General features: G+C 51.7%; 11 non-coding genes across 11 annotated transcripts; all 11 read left to right on the forward strand.

Moving 5' to 3' along the window:
* Positions 1-651: 651 nt before the first annotated feature.
* Positions 652-723, forward strand: Trnag-ccc (transfer RNA glycine (anticodon CCC)). Its single transcript has one exon. It is a non-coding gene; the product is annotated as a tRNA-Gly (tRNA).
* A 1,688-nt stretch (positions 724-2,411) lies between these two features.
* Trnag-ccc (transfer RNA glycine (anticodon CCC)) lies at positions 2,412-2,483 on the forward strand. The gene has a single exon. It is a non-coding gene; the product is annotated as a tRNA-Gly (tRNA).
* Positions 2,484-4,171: 1,688 nt separating this feature from the next.
* Positions 4,172-4,243, forward strand: Trnag-ccc (transfer RNA glycine (anticodon CCC)). The gene has a single exon. It is a non-coding gene; the product is annotated as a tRNA-Gly (tRNA).
* A 1,688-nt stretch (positions 4,244-5,931) lies between these two features.
* Trnag-ccc (transfer RNA glycine (anticodon CCC)) lies at positions 5,932-6,003 on the forward strand. Its single transcript has one exon. It is a non-coding gene; the product is annotated as a tRNA-Gly (tRNA).
* A 1,688-nt stretch (positions 6,004-7,691) lies between these two features.
* On the forward strand, positions 7,692-7,763 carry Trnag-ccc (transfer RNA glycine (anticodon CCC)). Its single transcript has one exon. It is a non-coding gene; the product is annotated as a tRNA-Gly (tRNA).
* Positions 7,764-9,451: 1,688 nt separating this feature from the next.
* On the forward strand, positions 9,452-9,523 carry Trnag-ccc (transfer RNA glycine (anticodon CCC)). Its single transcript has one exon. It is a non-coding gene; the product is annotated as a tRNA-Gly (tRNA).
* Positions 9,524-11,211: 1,688 nt separating this feature from the next.
* Trnag-ccc (transfer RNA glycine (anticodon CCC)) lies at positions 11,212-11,283 on the forward strand. The gene has a single exon. It is a non-coding gene; the product is annotated as a tRNA-Gly (tRNA).
* A 1,688-nt stretch (positions 11,284-12,971) lies between these two features.
* On the forward strand, positions 12,972-13,043 carry Trnag-ccc (transfer RNA glycine (anticodon CCC)). The gene has a single exon. It is a non-coding gene; the product is annotated as a tRNA-Gly (tRNA).
* A 1,688-nt stretch (positions 13,044-14,731) lies between these two features.
* Trnag-ccc (transfer RNA glycine (anticodon CCC)) lies at positions 14,732-14,803 on the forward strand. Its single transcript has one exon. It is a non-coding gene; the product is annotated as a tRNA-Gly (tRNA).
* A 1,689-nt stretch (positions 14,804-16,492) lies between these two features.
* On the forward strand, positions 16,493-16,564 carry Trnag-ccc (transfer RNA glycine (anticodon CCC)). Its single transcript has one exon. It is a non-coding gene; the product is annotated as a tRNA-Gly (tRNA).
* A 1,688-nt stretch (positions 16,565-18,252) lies between these two features.
* Positions 18,253-18,324, forward strand: Trnag-ccc (transfer RNA glycine (anticodon CCC)). Its single transcript has one exon. It is a non-coding gene; the product is annotated as a tRNA-Gly (tRNA).
* The last annotated feature ends 1,263 nt before the right edge of the window (positions 18,325-19,587 follow it).

The raw sequence follows: 19,587 nt of genomic DNA on the forward strand, positions 1-19,587 counted from the left end.
GGCCTCCTGTGTGAAAGCCAGGTATCCTAGCCACTAGACCATACCGGACATACCTCAAGTATCAGCTACGTGTGAATGGGTCCAGATATATTTCTCCTCCACGAACTTTACGGCCGAATCTGGCGCCAACGCTGAACTCTGTCCGCCACCACGATCCCGCTTACTCACTCCCAAAGCGCCCAAGTCATACTACACAAACATCGCTTTCAGTCTCAAGTGTGAGTAGCAAAACAATAATTAGTAATAACTGGAAACAAACACTCTCACGTTGACGCAAAGGAGCCTGGGTGGTAATAAACTGTAAATGCGGCCTTACCTCGCAAAAGCTATGCTGTGCGTTTCACCGTCGTGGAGAGAAAATGAAATGGCTGGGGAGAGGGTCGAACGTACGCCCTTGAGAAGACGTCACGCGCTGCCCACTGCGACAGGGAAGCACACAGGAATTCTTTTCCCACCATGCCGAACACGAAAGGGTGGACTTCTCAGCGGAAGTCAGTCCTGCGTCTAGTTACAGTGCATCGCCCTGGGAGCGGCGTGGACCCGCGTTCGGGTGTGCTGGCGGGCAGGGCGCCTGCAGAAGGGTCGCTTCGGCCTCTGGTGGGAGCAGGGGCGGCAACGGATCGCGACACAGGATGCGTGCAGCGGAATGCAGCGGTGGTGGTGTAACGGTCAGCATGGTTGCTTCCCAAGCAGTTGATCCGGGTTCGATTCCCGGCCACCGCAAAAGGACTGTCACTTTAGCGTAGCGCAATAGTGTGTGTTCAACACCATGCGATCCTCGAAATTGCCAAGTGTCGCTGCACAAGTAGTATCTGCTCGTCTCTCGCCTCGTTGCAGCTAAGTGGGCGGCCCCTTCATCGTGTGTCGACTTGGCCCGACTTTGCTCGACTGCCGCTCGCTGCCGCTCGGCGGTAGGGCCAATATGACAGAAGCAGTACGACAATCGGCTGCGAGAAACACGGTAATCAAGAGTACCTTTTCTTTTCAATTCGAAAAGCTAAATTTTCATTTACAAATTTCGCAATTCTCACTGCTCCCCTACAGTGTTATCTACGATATTTGAGAAATTATCTGTGGATTCGTACGGTTCTGTTACTGCCAAATTCGTTCCTGCACTTTACTTTCGCTCTTTTTGCAAAGAACCTCTTTAAATTTTGGATCCTATGTTCGTTAACGTAATTTAAGTTGCTGTGGGAGGCATCATAGCACATCAACACTGTAATACAAAAGGGGGAGAGTGGGGGTGAAAGGGGAAAGGTCCAAGAGCACGCAGAGATCCCGCCTATCACCCATGTAATCACTAACCACGCCCACCTCTGCTTAACTTCATTAATCGAAAGGGAGCCGGCCGTTGGCGACCCCTGAGCGAAACGTTCAGACTTGTAGCTCGATGTGCAGATCATTTGGAATCTACGTGGCAGAGTCTCGCGGGAGACTGCATTTCCTATTAGCGGAGAAAGTGGGATGGCCTGTGGAGGGATCGAACCCATGACCTTCTCGCTACCAGCACGACGCTATACCCCACAGGGCTAACGAGCCACGCAACACTGTCGCATCAGCAGTCCAAAACCGCAAAATCATCTCCTCTTCCTTAAAAACGGCCCCGCCAATCACGTGAGCATGTATCTCTTTTCCTTGACTTTCTCTCACCTTATACTTGGAACCCAGAGCAGCAACACCACGAAGACGAAAAACGGCCCTGAGAAGATTTCTCATCTCAGCCTGGAAAATTGACGTTCCGGTACCAGTAATCGAACCCTGGCCTCCTGTGTGAAAGCCAGGTATCCTAGCCACTAGACCATACCGGACATACCTCAAGTATCAGCTACGTGTGAATGGGTCCAGATATATTTCTCCTCCACGAACTTTACGGCCGAATCTGGCGCCAACGCTGAACTCTGTCCGCCACCACGATCCCGCTTACTCACTCCCAAAGCGCCCAAGTCATACTACACAAACATCGCTTTCAGTCTCAAGTGTGAGTAGCAAAACAATAATTAGTAATAACTGGAAACAAACACTCTCACGTTGACGCAAAGGAGCCTGGGTGGTAATAAACTGTAAATGCGGCCTTACCTCGCAAAAGCTATGCTGTGCGTTTCACCGTCGTGGAGAGAAAATGAAATGGCTGGGGAGAGGGTCGAACGTACGCCCTTGAGAAGACGTCACGCGCTGCCCACTGCAACAGGGAAGCACACAGGAATTCTTTTCCCACCATGCCGAACACGAAAGGGTGGACTTCTCAGCGGAAGTCAGTCCTGCGTCTAGTTACAGTGCATCGCCCTGGGAGCGGCGTGGACCCGCGTTCGGGTGTGCTGGCGGGCAGGGCGCCTGCAGAAGGGTCGCTTCGGCCTCTGGTGGGAGCAGGGGCGGCAACGGATCGCGACACAGGATGCGTGCAGCGGAATGCAGCGGTGGTGGTGTAACGGTCAGCATGGTTGCTTCCCAAGCAGTTGATCCGGGTTCGATTCCCGGCCACCGCAAAAGGACTGTCACTTTTGCGTAGCGCAATAGTGTGTGTTCAACACCATGCGATCCTCGAAATTGCCAAGTGTCGCTGCACAAGTAGTATCTGCTCGTCTCTCGCCTCGTTGCAGCTAAGTGGGCGGCCCCTTCATCGTGTGTCGACTTGGCCCGACTTTGCTCGACTGCCGCTCGCTGCCGCTCGGCGGTAGGGCCAATATGACAGAAGCAGTACGACAATCGGCTGCGAGATACACGGTAATCAAGAGTACCTTTTCTTTTCAATTCGAAAAGCTAAATTTTCATTTACAAATTTCGCAATTCTCACTGCTCCCCTACAGTGTTATCTACGATATTTGAGAAATTATCTGTGGATTCGTACGGTTATGTTACTGCCAAATTCGTTCCTGCACTTTACTTTCGCTCTTTTTGCAAAGAACCTCTTTAAATTTTGGATCCTATGTTCGTTAACGTAATTTAAGTTGCTGTGGGAGGCATCATAGCACATCAACACTGTAATACAAAAGGGGGAGAGTGGGGGTGAAAGGGGAAAGGTCCAAGAGCACGCAGAGATCCCGCCTATCACCCATGTAATCACTAACCACGCCCACCTCTGCTTAACTTCATTAATCGAAAGGGAGCCGGCCGTTGGCGACCCCTGAGCGAAACTTTCAGACTTGTAGCTCGATGTGCAGATCATTTGGAATCTACGTGGCAGAGTCTCGCGGGAGACTGCATTTCCTATTAGCGGAGAAAGTGGGATGGCCTGTGGAGGGATCGAACCCATGACCTTCTCGCTACCAGCACGACGCTATACCCCACATGGCTAACGAGCCACGCAACACTGTCGCATCAGCAGTCCAAAACCGCAAAATCATCTCCTCTTCCTTAAAAACGGCCCCGCCAATCACGTGAGCATGTATCTCTTTTCCTTGACTTTCTCTCACCTTATACTTGGAACCCAGAGCAGCAACACCACGAAGACGAAAAACGGCCCTGAGAAGATTTCTCATCTCAGCCTGGAAAATTGACGTTCCGGTACCAGTAATCGAACCCTGGCCTCCTGTGTGAAAGCCAGGTATCCTAGCCACTAGACCATACCGGACATACCTCAAGTATCAGCTACGTGTGAATGGGTCCAGATATATTTCTCCTCCACGAACTTTACGGCCGAATCTGGCGCCAACGCTGAACTCTGTCCGCCACCACGATCCCGCTTACTCACTCCCAAAGCGCCCAAGTCATACTACACAAACATCGCTTTCAGTCTCAAGTGTGAGTAGCAAAACAATAATTAGTAATAACTGGAAACAAACACTCTCACGTTGACGCAAAGGAGCCTGGGTGGTAATAAACTGTAAATGCGGCCTTACCTCGCAAAAGCTATGCTGTGCGTTTCACCGTCGTGGAGAGAAAATGAAATGGCTGGGGAGAGGGTCGAACGTACGCCCTTGAGAAGACGTCACGCGCTGCCCACTGCAACAGGGAAGCACACAGGAATTCTTTTCCCACCATGCCGAACACGAAAGGGTGGACTTCTCAGCGGAAGTCAGTCCTGCGTCTAGTTACAGTGCATCGCCCTGGGAGCGGCGTGGACCCGCGTTCGGGTGTGCTGGCGGGCAGGGCGCCTGCAGAAGGGTCGCTTCGGCCTCTGGTGGGAGCAGGGGCGGCAACGGATCGCGACACAGGATGCGTGCAGCGGAATGCAGCGGTGGTGGTGTAACGGTCAGCATGGTTGCTTCCCAAGCAGTTGATCCGGGTTCGATTCCCGGCCACCGCAAAAGGACTGTCACTTTTGCGTAGCGCAATAGTGTGTGTTCAACACCATGCGATCCTCGAAATTGCCAAGTGTCGCTGCACAAGTAGTATCTGCTCGTCTCTCGCCTCGTTGCAGCTAAGTGGGCGGCCCCTTCATCGTGTGTCGACTTGGCCCGACTTTGCTCGACTGCCGCTCGCTGCCGCTCGGCGGTAGGGCCAATATGACAGAAGCAGTACGACAATCGGCTGCGAGATACACGGTAATCAAGAGTACCTTTTCTTTTCAATTCGAAAAGCTAAATTTTCATTTACAAATTTCGCAATTCTCACTGCTCCCCTACAGTGTTATCTACGATATTTGAGAAATTATCTGTGGATTCGTACGGTTATGTTACTGCCAAATTCGTTCCTGCACTTTACTTTCGCTCTTTTTGCAAAGAACCTCTTTAAATTTTGGATCCTATGTTCGTTAACGTAATTTAAGTTGCTGTGGGAGGCATCATAGCACATCAACACTGTAATACAAAAGGGGGAGAGTGGGGGTGAAAGGGGAAAGGTCCAAGAGCACGCAGAGATCCCGCCTATCACCCATGTAATCACTAACCACGCCCACCTCTGCTTAACTTCATTAATCGAAAGGGAGCCGGCCGTTGGCGACCCCTGAGCGAAACTTTCAGACTTGTAGCTCGATGTGCAGATCATTTGGAATCTACGTGGCAGAGTCTCGCGGGAGACTGCATTTCCTATTAGCGGAGAAAGTGGGATGGCCTGTGGAGGGATCGAACCCATGACCTTCTCGCTACCAGCACGACGCTATACCCCACATGGCTAACGAGCCACGCAACACTGTCGCATCAGCAGTCCAAAACCGCAAAATCATCTCCTCTTCCTTAAAAACGGCCCCGCCAATCACGTGAGCATGTATCTCTTTTCCTTGACTTTCTCTCACCTTATACTTGGAACCCAGAGCAGCAACACCACGAAGACGAAAAACGGCCCTGAGAAGATTTCTCATCTCAGCCTGGAAAATTGACGTTCCGGTACCAGTAATCGAACCCTGGCCTCCTGTGTGAAAGCCAGGTATCCTAGCCACTAGACCATACCGGACATACCTCAAGTATCAGCTACGTGTGAATGGGTCCAGATATATTTCTCCTCCACGAACTTTACGGCCGAATCTGGCGCCAACGCTGAACTCTGTCCGCCACCACGATCCCGCTTACTCACTCCCAAAGCGCCCAAGTCATACTACACAAACATCGCTTTCAGTCTCAAGTGTGAGTAGCAAAACAATAATTAGTAATAACTGGAAACAAACACTCTCACGTTGACGCAAAGGAGCCTGGGTGGTAATAAACTGTAAATGCGGCCTTACCTCGCAAAAGCTATGCTGTGCGTTTCACCGTCGTGGAGAGAAAATGAAATGGCTGGGGAGAGGGTCGAACGTACGCCCTTGAGAAGACGTCACGCGCTGCCCACTGCGACAGGGAAGCACACAGGAATTCTTTTCCCACCATGCCGAACACGAAAGGGTGGACTTCTCAGCGGAAGTCAGTCCTGCGTCTAGTTACAGTGCATCGCCCTGGGAGCGGCGTGGACCCGCGTTCGGGTGTGCTGGCGGGCAGGGCGCCTGCAGAAGGGTCGCTTCGGCCTCTGGTGGGAGCAGGGGCGGCAACGGATCGCGACACAGGATGCGTGCAGCGGAATGCAGCGGTGGTGGTGTAACGGTCAGCATGGTTGCTTCCCAAGCAGTTGATCCGGGTTCGATTCCCGGCCACCGCAAAAGGACTGTCACTTTAGCGTAGCGCAATAGTGTGTGTTCAACACCATGCGATCCTCGAAATTGCCAAGTGTCGCTGCACAAGTAGTATCTGCTCGTCTCTCGCCTCGTTGCAGCTAAGTGGGCGGCCCCTTCATCGTGTGTCGACTTGGCCCGACTTTGCTCGACTGCCGCTCGCTGCCGCTCGGCGGTAGGGCCAATATGACAGAAGCAGTACGACAATCGGCTGCGAGAAACACGGTAATCAAGAGTACCTTTTCTTTTCAATTCGAAAAGCTAAATTTTCATTTACAAATTTCGCAATTCTCACTGCTCCCCTACAGTGTTATCTACGATATTTGAGAAATTATCTGTGGATTCGTACGGTTCTGTTACTGCCAAATTCGTTCCTGCACTTTACTTTCGCTCTTTTTGCAAAGAACCTCTTTAAATTTTGGATCCTATGTTCGTTAACGTAATTTAAGTTGCTGTGGGAGGCATCATAGCACATCAACACTGTAATACAAAAGGGGGAGAGTGGGGGTGAAAGGGGAAAGGTCCAAGAGCACGCAGAGATCCCGCCTATCACCCATGTAATCACTAACCACGCCCACCTCTGCTTAACTTCATTAATCGAAAGGGAGCCGGCCGTTGGCGACCCCTGAGCGAAACGTTCAGACTTGTAGCTCGATGTGCAGATCATTTGGAATCTACGTGGCAGAGTCTCGCGGGAGACTGCATTTCCTATTAGCGGAGAAAGTGGGATGGCCTGTGGAGGGATCGAACCCATGACCTTCTCGCTACCAGCACGACGCTATACCCCACAGGGCTAACGAGCCACGCAACACTGTCGCATCAGCAGTCCAAAACCGCAAAATCATCTCCTCTTCCTTAAAAACGGCCCCGCCAATCACGTGAGCATGTATCTCTTTTCCTTGACTTTCTCTCACCTTATACTTGGAACCCAGAGCAGCAACACCACGAAGACGAAAAACGGCCCTGAGAAGATTTCTCATCTCAGCCTGGAAAATTGACGTTCCGGTACCAGTAATCGAACCCTGGCCTCCTGTGTGAAAGCCAGGTATCCTAGCCACTAGACCATACCGGACATACCTCAAGTATCAGCTACGTGTGAATGGGTCCAGATATATTTCTCCTCCACGAACTTTACGGCCGAATCTGGCGCCAACGCTGAACTCTGTCCGCCACCACGATCCCGCTTACTCACTCCCAAAGCGCCCAAGTCATACTACACAAACATCGCTTTCAGTCTCAAGTGTGAGTAGCAAAACAATAATTAGTAATAACTGGAAACAAACACTCTCACGTTGACGCAAAGGAGCCTGGGTGGTAATAAACTGTAAATGCGGCCTTACCTCGCAAAAGCTATGCTGTGCGTTTCACCGTCGTGGAGAGAAAATGAAATGGCTGGGGAGAGGGTCGAACGTACGCCCTTGAGAAGACGTCACGCGCTGCCCACTGCAACAGGGAAGCACACAGGAATTCTTTTCCCACCATGCCGAACACGAAAGGGTGGACTTCTCAGCGGAAGTCAGTCCTGCGTCTAGTTACAGTGCATCGCCCTGGGAGCGGCGTGGACCCGCGTTCGGGTGTGCTGGCGGGCAGGGCGCCTGCAGAAGGGTCGCTTCGGCCTCTGGTGGGAGCAGGGGCGGCAACGGATCGCGACACAGGATGCGTGCAGCGGAATGCAGCGGTGGTGGTGTAACGGTCAGCATGGTTGCTTCCCAAGCAGTTGATCCGGGTTCGATTCCCGGCCACCGCAAAAGGACTGTCACTTTTGCGTAGCGCAATAGTGTGTGTTCAACACCATGCGATCCTCGAAATTGCCAAGTGTCGCTGCACAAGTAGTATCTGCTCGTCTCTCGCCTCGTTGCAGCTAAGTGGGCGGCCCCTTCATCGTGTGTCGACTTGGCCCGACTTTGCTCGACTGCCGCTCGCTGCCGCTCGGCGGTAGGGCCAATATGACAGAAGCAGTACGACAATCGGCTGCGAGATACACGGTAATCAAGAGTACCTTTTCTTTTCAATTCGAAAAGCTAAATTTTCATTTACAAATTTCGCAATTCTCACTGCTCCCCTACAGTGTTATCTACGATATTTGAGAAATTATCTGTGGATTCGTACGGTTCTGTTACTGCCAAATTCGTTCCTGCACTTTACTTTCGCTCTTTTTGCAAAGAACCTCTTTAAATTTTGGATCCTATGTTCGTTAACGTAATTTAAGTTGCTGTGGGAGGCATCATAGCACATCAACACTGTAATACAAAAGGGGGAGAGTGGGGGTGAAAGGGGAAAGGTCCAAGAGCACGCAGAGATCCCGCCTATCACCCATGTAATCACTAACCACGCCCACCTCTGCTTAACTTCATTAATCGAAAGGGAGCCGGCCGTTGGCGACCCCTGAGCGAAACGTTCAGACTTGTAGCTCGATGTGCAGATCATTTGGAATCTACGTGGCAGAGTCTCGCGGGAGACTGCATTTCCTATTAGCGGAGAAAGTGGGATGGCCTGTGGAGGGATCGAACCCATGACCTTCTCGCTACCAGCACGACGCTATACCCCACAGGGCTAACGAGCCACGCAACACTGTCGCATCAGCAGTCCAAAACCGCAAAATCATCTCCTCTTCCTTAAAAACGGCCCCGCCAATCACGTGAGCATGTATCTCTTTTCCTTGACTTTCTCTCACCTTATACTTGGAACCCAGAGCAGCAACACCACGAAGACGAAAAACGGCCCTGAGAAGATTTCTCATCTCAGCCTGGAAAATTGACGTTCCGGTACCAGTAATCGAACCCTGGCCTCCTGTGTGAAAGCCAGGTATCCTAGCCACTAGACCATACCGGACATACCTCAAGTATCAGCTACGTGTGAATGGGTCCAGATATATTTCTCCTCCACGAACTTTACGGCCGAATCTGGCGCCAACGCTGAACTCTGTCCGCCACCACGATCCCGCTTACTCACTCCCAAAGCGCCCAAGTCATACTACACAAACATCGCTTTCAGTCTCAAGTGTGAGTAGCAAAACAATAATTAGTAATAACTGGAAACAAACACTCTCACGTTGACGCAAAGGAGCCTGGGTGGTAATAAACTGTAAATGCGGCCTTACCTCGCAAAAGCTATGCTGTGCGTTTCACCGTCGTGGAGAGAAAATGAAATGGCTGGGGAGAGGGTCGAACGTACGCCCTTGAGAAGACGTCACGCGCTGCCCACTGCAACAGGGAAGCACACAGGAATTCTTTTCCCACCATGCCGAACACGAAAGGGTGGACTTCTCAGCGGAAGTCAGTCCTGCGTCTAGTTACAGTGCATCGCCCTGGGAGCGGCGTGGACCCGCGTTCGGGTGTGCTGGCGGGCAGGGCGCCTGCAGAAGGGTCGCTTCGGCCTCTGGTGGGAGCAGGGGCGGCAACGGATCGCGACACAGGATGCGTGCAGCGGAATGCAGCGGTGGTGGTGTAACGGTCAGCATGGTTGCTTCCCAAGCAGTTGATCCGGGTTCGATTCCCGGCCACCGCAAAAGGACTGTCACTTTTGCGTAGCGCAATAGTGTGTGTTCAACACCATGCGATCCTCGAAATTGCCAAGTGTCGCTGCACAAGTAGTATCTGCTCGTCTCTCGCCTCGTTGCAGCTAAGTGGGCGGCCCCTTCATCGTGTGTCGACTTGGCCCGACTTTGCTCGACTGCCGCTCGCTGCCGCTCGGCGGTAGGGCCAATATGACAGAAGCAGTACGACAATCGGCTGCGAGATACACGGTAATCAAGAGTACCTTTTCTTTTCAATTCGAAAAGCTAAATTTTCATTTACAAATTTCGCAATTCTCACTGCTCCCCTACAGTGTTATCTACGATATTTGAGAAATTATCTGTGGATTCGTACGGTTCTGTTACTGCCAAATTCGTTCCTGCACTTTACTTTCGCTCTTTTTGCAAAGAACCTCTTTAAATTTTGGATCCTATGTTCGTTAACGTAATTTAAGTTGCTGTGGGAGGCATCATAGCACATCAACACTGTAATACAAAAGGGGGAGAGTGGGGGTGAAAGGGGAAAGGTCCAAGAGCACGCAGAGATCCCGCCTATCACCCATGTAATCACTAACCACGCCCACCTCTGCTTAACTTCATTAATCGAAAGGGAGCCGGCCGTTGGCGACCCCTGAGCGAAACGTTCAGACTTGTAGCTCGATGTGCAGATCATTTGGAATCTACGTGGCAGAGTCTCGCGGGAGACTGCATTTCCTATTAGCGGAGAAAGTGGGATGGCCTGTGGAGGGATCGAACCCATGACCTTCTCGCTACCAGCACGACGCTATACCCCACAGGGCTAACGAGCCACGCAACACTGTCGCATCAGCAGTCCAAAACCGCAAAATCATCTCCTCTTCCTTAAAAACGGCCCCGCCAATCACGTGAGCATGTATCTCTTTTCCTTGACTTTCTCTCACCTTATACTTGGAACCCAGAGCAGCAACACCACGAAGACGAAAAACGGCCCTGAGAAGATTTCTCATCTCAGCCTGGAAAATTGACGTTCCGGTACCAGTAATCGAACCCTGGCCTCCTGTGTGAAAGCCAGGTATCCTAGCCACTAGACCATACCGGACATACCTCAAGTATCAGCTACGTGTGAATGGGTCCAGATATATTTCTCCTCCACGAACTTTACGGCCGAATCTGGCGCCAACGCTGAACTCTGTCCGCCACCACGATCCCGCTTACTCACTCCCAAAGCGCCCAAGTCATACTACACAAACATCGCTTTCAGTCTCAAGTGTGAGTAGCAAAACAATAATTAGTAATAACTGGAAACAAACACTCTCACGTTGACGCAAAGGAGCCTGGGTGGTAATAAACTGTAAATGCGGCCTTACCTCGCAAAAGCTATGCTGTGCGTTTCACCGTCGTGGAGAGAAAATGAAATGGCTGGGGAGAGGGTCGAACGTACGCCCTTGAGAAGACGTCACGCGCTGCCCACTGCGACAGGGAAGCACACAGGAATTCTTTTCCCACCATGCCGAACACGACAGGGTGGACTTCTCAGCGGAAGTCAGTCCTGCGTCTAGTTACAGTGCATCGCCCTGGGAGCGGCGTGGACCCGCGTTCGGGTGTGCTGGCGGGCAGGGCGCCTGCAGAAGGGTCGCTTCGGCCTCTGGTGGGAGCAGGGGCGGCAACGGATCGCGACACAGGATGCGTGCAGCGGAATGCAGCGGTGGTGGTGTAACGGTCAGCATGGTTGCTTCCCAAGCAGTTGATCCGGGTTCGATTCCCGGCCACCGCAAAAGGACTGTCACTTTAGCGTAGCGCAATAGTGTGTGTTCAACACCATGCGATCCTCGAAATTGCCAAGTGTCGCTGCACAAGTAGTATCTGCTCGTCTCTCGCCTCGTTGCAGCTAAGTGGGCGGCCCCTTCATCGTGTGTCGACTTGGCCCGACTTTGCTCGACTGCCGCTCGCTGCCGCTCGGCGGTAGGGCCAATATGACAGAAGCAGTACGACAATCGGCTGCGAGAAACACGGTAATCAAGAGTACCTTTTCTTTTCAATTCGAAAAGCTAAATTTTCATTTACAAATTTCGCAATTCTCACTGCTCCCCTACAGTGTTATCTACGATATTTGAGAAATTATCTGTGGATTCGTACGGTTCTGTTACTGCCAAATTCGTTCCTGCACTTTACTTTCGCTCTTTTTGCAAAGAACCTCTTTAAATTTTGGATCCTATGTTCGTTAACGTAATTTAAGTTGCTGTGGGAGGCATCATAGCACATCAACACTGTAATACAAAAGGGGGAGAGTGGGGGTGAAAGGGGAAAGGTCCAAGAGCACGCAGAGATCCCGCCTATCACCCATGTAATCACTAACCACGCCCACCTCTGCTTAACTTCATTAATCGAAAGGGAGCCGGCCGTTGGCGACCCCTGAGCGAAACGTTCAGACTTGTAGCTCGATGTGCAGATCATTTGGAATCTACGTGGCAGAGTCTCGCGGGAGACTGCATTTCCTATTAGCGGAGAAAGTGGGATGGCCTGTGGAGGGATCGAACCCATGACCTTCTCGCTACCAGCACGACGCTATACCCCACAGGGCTAACGAGCCACGCAACACTGTCGCATCAGCAGTCCAAAACCGCAAAATCATCTCCTCTTCCTTAAAAACGGCCCCGCCAATCACGTGAGCATGTATCTCTTTTCCTTGACTTTCTCTCACCTTATACTTGGAACCCAGAGCAGCAACACCACGAAGACGAAAAACGGCCCTGAGAAGATTTCTCATCTCAGCCTGGAAAATTGACGTTCCGGTACCAGTAATCGAACCCTGGCCTCCTGTGTGAAAGCCAGGTATCCTAGCCACTAGACCATACCGGACATACCTCAAGTATCAGCTACGTGTGAATGGGTCCAGATATATTTCTCCTCCACGAACTTTACGGCCGAATCTGGCGCCAACGCTGAACTCTGTCCGCCACCACGATCCCGCTTACTCACTCCCAAAGCGCCCAAGTCATACTACACAAACATCGCTTTCAGTCTCAAGTGTGAGTAGCAAAACAATAATTAGTAATAACTGGAAACAAACACTCTCACGTTGACGCAAAGGAGCCTGGGTGGTAATAAACTGTAAATGCGGCCTTACCTCGCAAAAGCTATGCTGTGCGTTTCACCGTCGTGGAGAGAAAATGAAATGGCTGGGGAGAGGGTCGAACGTACGCCCTTGAGAAGACGTCACGCGCTGCCCACTGCGACAGGGAAGCACACAGGAATTCTTTTCCCACCATGCCGAACACGAAAGGGTGGACTTCTCAGCGGAAGTCAGTCCTGCGTCTAGTTACAGTGCATCGCCCTGGGAGCGGCGTGGACCCGCGTTCGGGTGTGCTGGCGGGCAGGGCGCCTGCAGAAGGGTCGCTTCGGCCTCTGGTGGGAGCAGGGGCGGCAACGGATCGCGACACAGGATGCGTGCAGCGGAATGCAGCGGTGGTGGTGTAACGGTCAGCATGGTTGCTTCCCAAGCAGTTGATCCGGGTTCGATTCCCGGCCACCGCAAAAGGACTGTCACTTTTGCGTAGCGCAATAGTGTGTGTTCAACACCATGCGATCCTCGAAATTGCCAAGTGTCGCTGCACAAGTAGTATCTGCTCGTCTCTCGCCTCGTTGCAGCTAAGTGGGCGGCCCCTTCATCGTGTGTCGACTTGGCCCGACTTTGCTCGACTGCCGCTCGCTGCCGCTCGGCGGTAGGGCCAATATGACAGAAGCAGTACGACAATCGGCTGCGAGATACACGGTAATCAAGAGTACCTTTTCTTTTCAATTCGAAAAGCTAAATTTTCATTTACAAATTTCGCAATTCTCACTGCTCCCCTACAGTGTTATCTACGATATTTGAGAAATTATCTGTGGATTCGTACGGTTATGTTACTGCCAAATTCGTTCCTGCACTTTACTTTCGCTCTTTTTGCAAAGAACCTCTTTAAATTTTGGATCCTATGTTCGTTAACGTAATTTAAGTTGCTGTGGGAGGCATCATAGCACATCAACACTGTAATACAAAAGGGGGAGAGTGGGGGTGAAAGGGGAAAGGTCCAAGAGCACGCAGAGATCCCGCCTATCACCCATGTAATCACTAACCACGCCCACCTCTGCTTAACTTCATTAATCGAAAGGGAGCCGGCCGTTGGCGACCCCTGAGCGAAACGTTCAGACTTGTAGCTCGATGTGCAGATCATTTGGAATCTACGTGGCAGAGTCTCGCGGGAGACTGCATTTCCTATTAGCGGAGAAAGTGGGATGGCCTGTGGAGGGATCGAACCCATGACCTTCTCGCTACCAGCACGACGCTATACCCCACAGGGCTAACGAGCCACGCAACACTGTCGCATCAGCAGTCCAAAACCGCAAAATCATCTCCTCTTCCTTAAAAACGGCCCCGCCAATCACGTGAGCATGTATCTCTTTTCCTTGACTTTCTCTCACCTTATACTTGGAACCCAGAGCAGCAACACCACGAAGACGAAAAACGGCCCTGAGAAGATTTCTCATCTCAGCCTGGAAAATTGACGTTCCGGTACCAGTAATCGAACCCTGGCCTCCTGTGTGAAAGCCAGGTATCCTAGCCACTAGACCATACCGGACATACCTCAAGTATCAGCTACGTGTGAATGGGTCCAGATATATTTCTCCTCCACGAACTTTACGGCCGAATCTGGCGCCAACGCTGAACTCTGTCCGCCACCACGATCCCGCTTACTCACTCCCAAAGCGCCCAAGTCATACTACACAAACATCGCTTTCAGTCTCAAGTGTGAGTAGCAAAACAATAATTAGTAATAACTGGAAACAAACACTCTCACGTTGACGCAAAGGAGCCTGGGTGGTAATAAACTGTAAATGCGGCCTTACCTCGCAAAAGCTATGCTGTGCGTTTCACCGTCGTGGAGAGAAAATGAAATGGCTGGGGAGAGGGTCGAACGTACGCCCTTGAGAAGACGTCACGCGCTGCCCACTGCAACAGGGAAGCACACAGGAATTCTTTTCCCACCATGCCGAACACGAAAGGGTGGACTTCTCAGCGGAAGTCAGTCCTGCGTCTAGTTACAGTGCATCGCCCTGGGAGCGGCGTGGACCCGCGTTCGGGTGTGCTGGCGGGCAGGGCGCCTGCAGAAGGGTCGCTTCGGCCTCTGGTGGGAGCAGGGGCGGCAACGGATCGCGACACAGGATGCGTGCAGCGGAATGCAGCGGTGGTGGTGTAACGGTCAGCATGGTTGCTTCCCAAGCAGTTGATCCGGGTTCGATTCCCGGCCACCGCAAAAGGACTGTCACTTTTGCGTAGCGCAATAGTGTGTGTTCAACAACCATGCGATCCTCGAAATTGCCAAGTGTCGCTGCACAAGTAGTATCTGCTCGTCTCTCGCCTCGTTGCAGCTAAGTGGGCGGCCCCTTCATCGTGTGTCGACTTGGCCCGACTTTGCTCGACTGCCGCTCGCTGCCGCTCGGCGGTAGGGCCAATATGACAGAAGCAGTACGACAATCGGCTGCGAGATACACGGTAATCAAGAGTACCTTTTCTTTTCAATTCGAAAAGCTAAATTTTCATTTACAAATTTCGCAATTCTCACTGCTCCCCTACAGTGTTATCTACGATATTTGAGAAATTATCTGTGGATTCGTACGGTTATGTTACTGCCAAATTCGTTCCTGCACTTTACTTTCGCTCTTTTTGCAAAGAACCTCTTTAAATTTTGGATCCTATGTTCGTTAACGTAATTTAAGTTGCTGTGGGAGGCATCATAGCACATCAACACTGTAATACAAAAGGGGGAGAGTGGGGGTGAAAGGGGAAAGGTCCAAGAGCACGCAGAGATCCCGCCTATCACCCATGTAATCACTAACCACGCCCACCTCTGCTTAACTTCATTAATCGAAAGGGAGCCGGCCGTTGGCGACCCCTGAGCGAAACGTTCAGACTTGTAGCTCGATGTGCAGATCATTTGGAATCTACGTGGCAGAGTCTCGCGGGAGACTGCATTTCCTATTAGCGGAGAAAGTGGGATGGCCTGTGGAGGGATCGAACCCATGACCTTCTCGCTACCAGCACGACGCTATACCCCACATGGCTAACGAGCCACGCAACACTGTCGCATCAGCAGTCGAAAACCGCAAAATCATCTCCTCTTCCTTAAAAACGGCCCCGCCAATCACGTGAGCATGTATCTCTTTTCCTTGACTTTCTCTCACCTTATACTTGGAACCCAGAGCAGCAACACCACGAAGACGAAAAACGGCCCTGAGAAGATTTCTCATCTCAGCCTGGAAAATTGACGTTCCGGTACCAGTAATCGAACCCTGGCCTCCTGTGTGAAAGCCAGGTATCCTAGCCACTAGACCATACCGGACATACCTCAAGTATCAGCTACGTGTGAATGGGTCCAGATATATTTCTCCTCCACGAACTTTACGGCCGAATCTGGCGCCAACGCTGAACTCTGTCCGCCACCACGATCCCGCTTACTCACTCCCAAAGCGCCCAAGTCATACTACACAAACATCGCTTTCAGTCTCAAGTGTGAGTAGCAAAACAATAATTAGTAATAACTGGAAACAAACACTCTCACGTTGACGCAAAGGAGCCTGGGTGGTAATAAACTGTAAATGCGGCCTTACCTCGCAAAAGCTATGCTGTGCGTTTCACCGTCGTGGAGAGAAAATGAAATGGCTGGGGAGAGGGTCGAACGTACGCCCTTGAGAAGACGTCACGCGCTGCCCACTGCGACAGGGAAGCACACAGGAATTCTTTTCCCACCATGCCGAACACGACAGGGTGGACTTCTCAGCGGAAGTCAGTCCTGCGTCTAGTTACAGTGCATCGCCCTGGGAGCGGCGTGGACCCGCGTTCGGGTGTGCTGGCGGGCAGGGCGCCTGCAGAAGGGTCGCTTCGGCCTCTGGTGGGAGCAGGGGCGGCAACGGATCGCGACACAGGATGCGTGCAGCGGAATGCAGCGGTGGTGGTGTAACGGTCAGCATGGTTGCTTCCCAAGCAGTTGATCCGGGTTCGATTCCCGGCCACCGCAAAAGGACTGTCACTTTTGCGTAGCGCAATAGTGTGTGTTCAACACCATGCGATCCTCGAAATTGCCAAGTGTCGCTGCACAAGTAGTATCTGCTCGTCTCTCGCCTCGTTGCAGCTAAGTGGGCGGCCCCTTCATCGTGTGTCGACTTGGCCCGACTTTGCTCGACTGCCGCTCGCTGCCGCTCGGCGGTAGGGCCAATATGACAGAAGCAGTACGACAATCGGCTGCGAGAAACACGCTAATCAAGACTACCTTTCCTTTCCAATTCGAAAAGCTAAATTTTCATTTACAAATTTCGGAATTCTCACTGCTCCCCTACAGTGTTATCTACGATATTTGAGAAATTATCTGTGGATTCGTACGGTTCTGTTACTGCCAAAGTCGTTCCTGCACTTTACGTTCGCTCTTTTTGCAAAGAACCTCTTTAAATTTTGGATCCTATGTTCGTTAACGTAATTTAAATTGCTGTGGGAGGCATCATAGCACATCAACACTGTAACACAAAAGGGGGAGAGTGGGGGTGAAAGGGGAAAGGTCCAAGAGCACGCAGAGATCCCGCCTATCACCCATGTAATCACTAACCACGCCCACCTCTGCTTAACTTCATTAATCGAAAGGGAGCCGGCCGTTGGCGACCCCTGAGCGAAACGTTCAGACTTGTAGCTCGATGTGCAGATCATTTGGAATCTACGTGGCAGAGTCTCGCGGGAGACTGCATTTCCTATTAGCGGAGAAAGTGGGATGGCCTGTGGAGGGATCGAACCCATGACCTTCTCGTTACCAGCACGACGCTATACCCCACAGGGCTAACGAGCCACGCAACACTGTCGCATCAGCAGTCCAAAACCGCAAAATCATCTCCTCTTCCTTAAAAACGGCCCCGCCAATCACGTGAGCATGTATCTCTTTTCCTTGACTTTCTCTCACCTTATACTTGGAACCCAGAGCAGCAACACCACGAAGACGAAAAACAGCCCTGAGAAGATTTCTCATCTCAGCCTGGAAAATTGACGTTCCGCTACCAGTAATCGAACCCTGGCCTCCTGTGTGAAAGCCAGGTATCCTAGCCACTAGACCATACCGGACATACCTCAAGTATCAGCTACGTGTGAATGGGTCCAGAAATATTTCTCCTCCACGAACTTTACGGCCGAATCTGGCGACAACGCTGAACTCTGTCCGCCACCACGATCCCGCTTACTCACTCCCAAAGCGCCCAAGACATACTACACAAACATCGCTTTCAGTCTCAAGTGTAAGTAGCAAAACTATAATTAGTAATAACTGGAAACAAACACTCTCACGTTGACGCAAAGGAGCCTGGGTGGTAATAAACTGTAAACACGGCTTTACCTCGCAAAAGCTATGCTGTGCGTTTCACTGTCGTGGAGAGAAAATGAGATGGCTGGGGTGAGGGTCGAACGTACGCCCTTGAGAAGACGTCACGCGCTGCCCACTGCGACAGGGAAGCACACAGGAATTCTTTTCCCACCATGCCGAACACGACAGGGTGGACTTCTCAGCGGAAGTCAGTCCTGCGTCTAGTTACAGTGCATCGCCCTGGAAGCGGCGTGGACCCGCGTTCGGATGCGCGGGCGGGCAGGGCGCCTGCAGCAGGGTCGCTTCGGCCTCTGGTGGCAGCAGGGGCGGCAACGCATCGTGACACAGGATGCGTGCAGCGGAATGCAGCGGTGGTGGTGTAACGGTCAGCATGGTTGCTTCCCAAGCAGTTGATCCGGGTTCGATTCCCGGCCACCGCAAGAGGGCTGTCGTTTTTGCGTAGCGCAATAGTGTGTGTTCAACACCATGCGATCCTCGAAATTGCCAAGTGTCGCTGCACAAGTAGTATCTGCTCGTCTCTCGCCTCGTTGCAGCTAAGTGGGCGGCCCCTTCATCGTGTGTCGACTTGGCCCGACTTTGCTCGACTGCCGCTCGCTGCCGCTCGGCGGTAGGGCCAATATGACAGAAGCAGTACGACAATCGGCTGCGAGAAACACGCTAATCAAGACTACCTTTCCTTTCCAATTCGAAAAGCTAAATTTTCATTTACAAATTTCGGAATTCTCACTGCTCCCCTACAGTGTTATCTACGATATTTGAGAAATTATCTGTGGATTCGTACGGTTCTGTTACTGCCAAAGTCGTTCCTGCACTTTACGTTCGCTCTTTTTGCAAAGAACCTCTTTAAATTTTGGATCCTATGTTCGTTAACGTAATTTAAATTGCTGTGGGAGGCATCATAGCACATCAACACTGTAACACAAAAGGGGGAGAGTGGGGGTGAAAGGGGAAAGGTCCAAGAGCACGCAGAGATCCCGCCTATCACCCATGTAATCACTAACCACGCCCACCTCTGCTTAACTTCATTAATCGAAAGGGAGCCGGCCGTTGGCGACCCCTGAGCGAAACGTTCAGACTTGTAGCTCGATGTGCAGATCATTTGGAATCTACGTGGCAGAGTCTCGCGGGAGACTGCATTTCCTATTAGCGGAGAAAGTGGGATGGCCTGTGGAGGGATCGAACCCATGACCTTCTCGTTACCAGCACGACGCTATACCCCACAGGGCTAACGAGCCACGCAACACTGTCGCATCAGCAGTCCAAAACCGCAAAATCATCTCCTCTTCCTTAAAAACGGCCCCGCCAATCACGTGAGCATGTATCTCTTTTCCTTGACTTTCTCTCACCTTATACTTGGAACCCAGAGCAGCAACACCACGAAGACGAAAAACGGCCCTGAGAAGATTTCTCATCTCAGCCTGGAAAATTGACGTTCCGCTACCAGTAATCGAACCCTGGCCTCCTGTGTGAAAGCCAGGTATCCTAGCCACTAGACCATACCGGACATACCTCAAGTATCAGCTACGTGTGAATGGGTCCAGAAATATTTCTCCTCCACGAACTTTACGGCCGAATCTGGCGACAACGCTGAACTCTGTCCGCCACCACGATCCCGCTTACTCACTCCCAAAGCGCCCAAGACATACTACACAAACATCGCTTTCAGTCTCAAGTGTAAGTAG

The sequence above is a fragment of the Schistocerca gregaria genome, chromosome 8 (assembly GCF_023897955.1).
Source record: "Schistocerca gregaria isolate iqSchGreg1 chromosome 8, iqSchGreg1.2, whole genome shotgun sequence".
In the NCBI taxonomy this organism is placed as follows: Eukaryota; Metazoa; Arthropoda; class Insecta; order Orthoptera; family Acrididae; genus Schistocerca; species Schistocerca gregaria.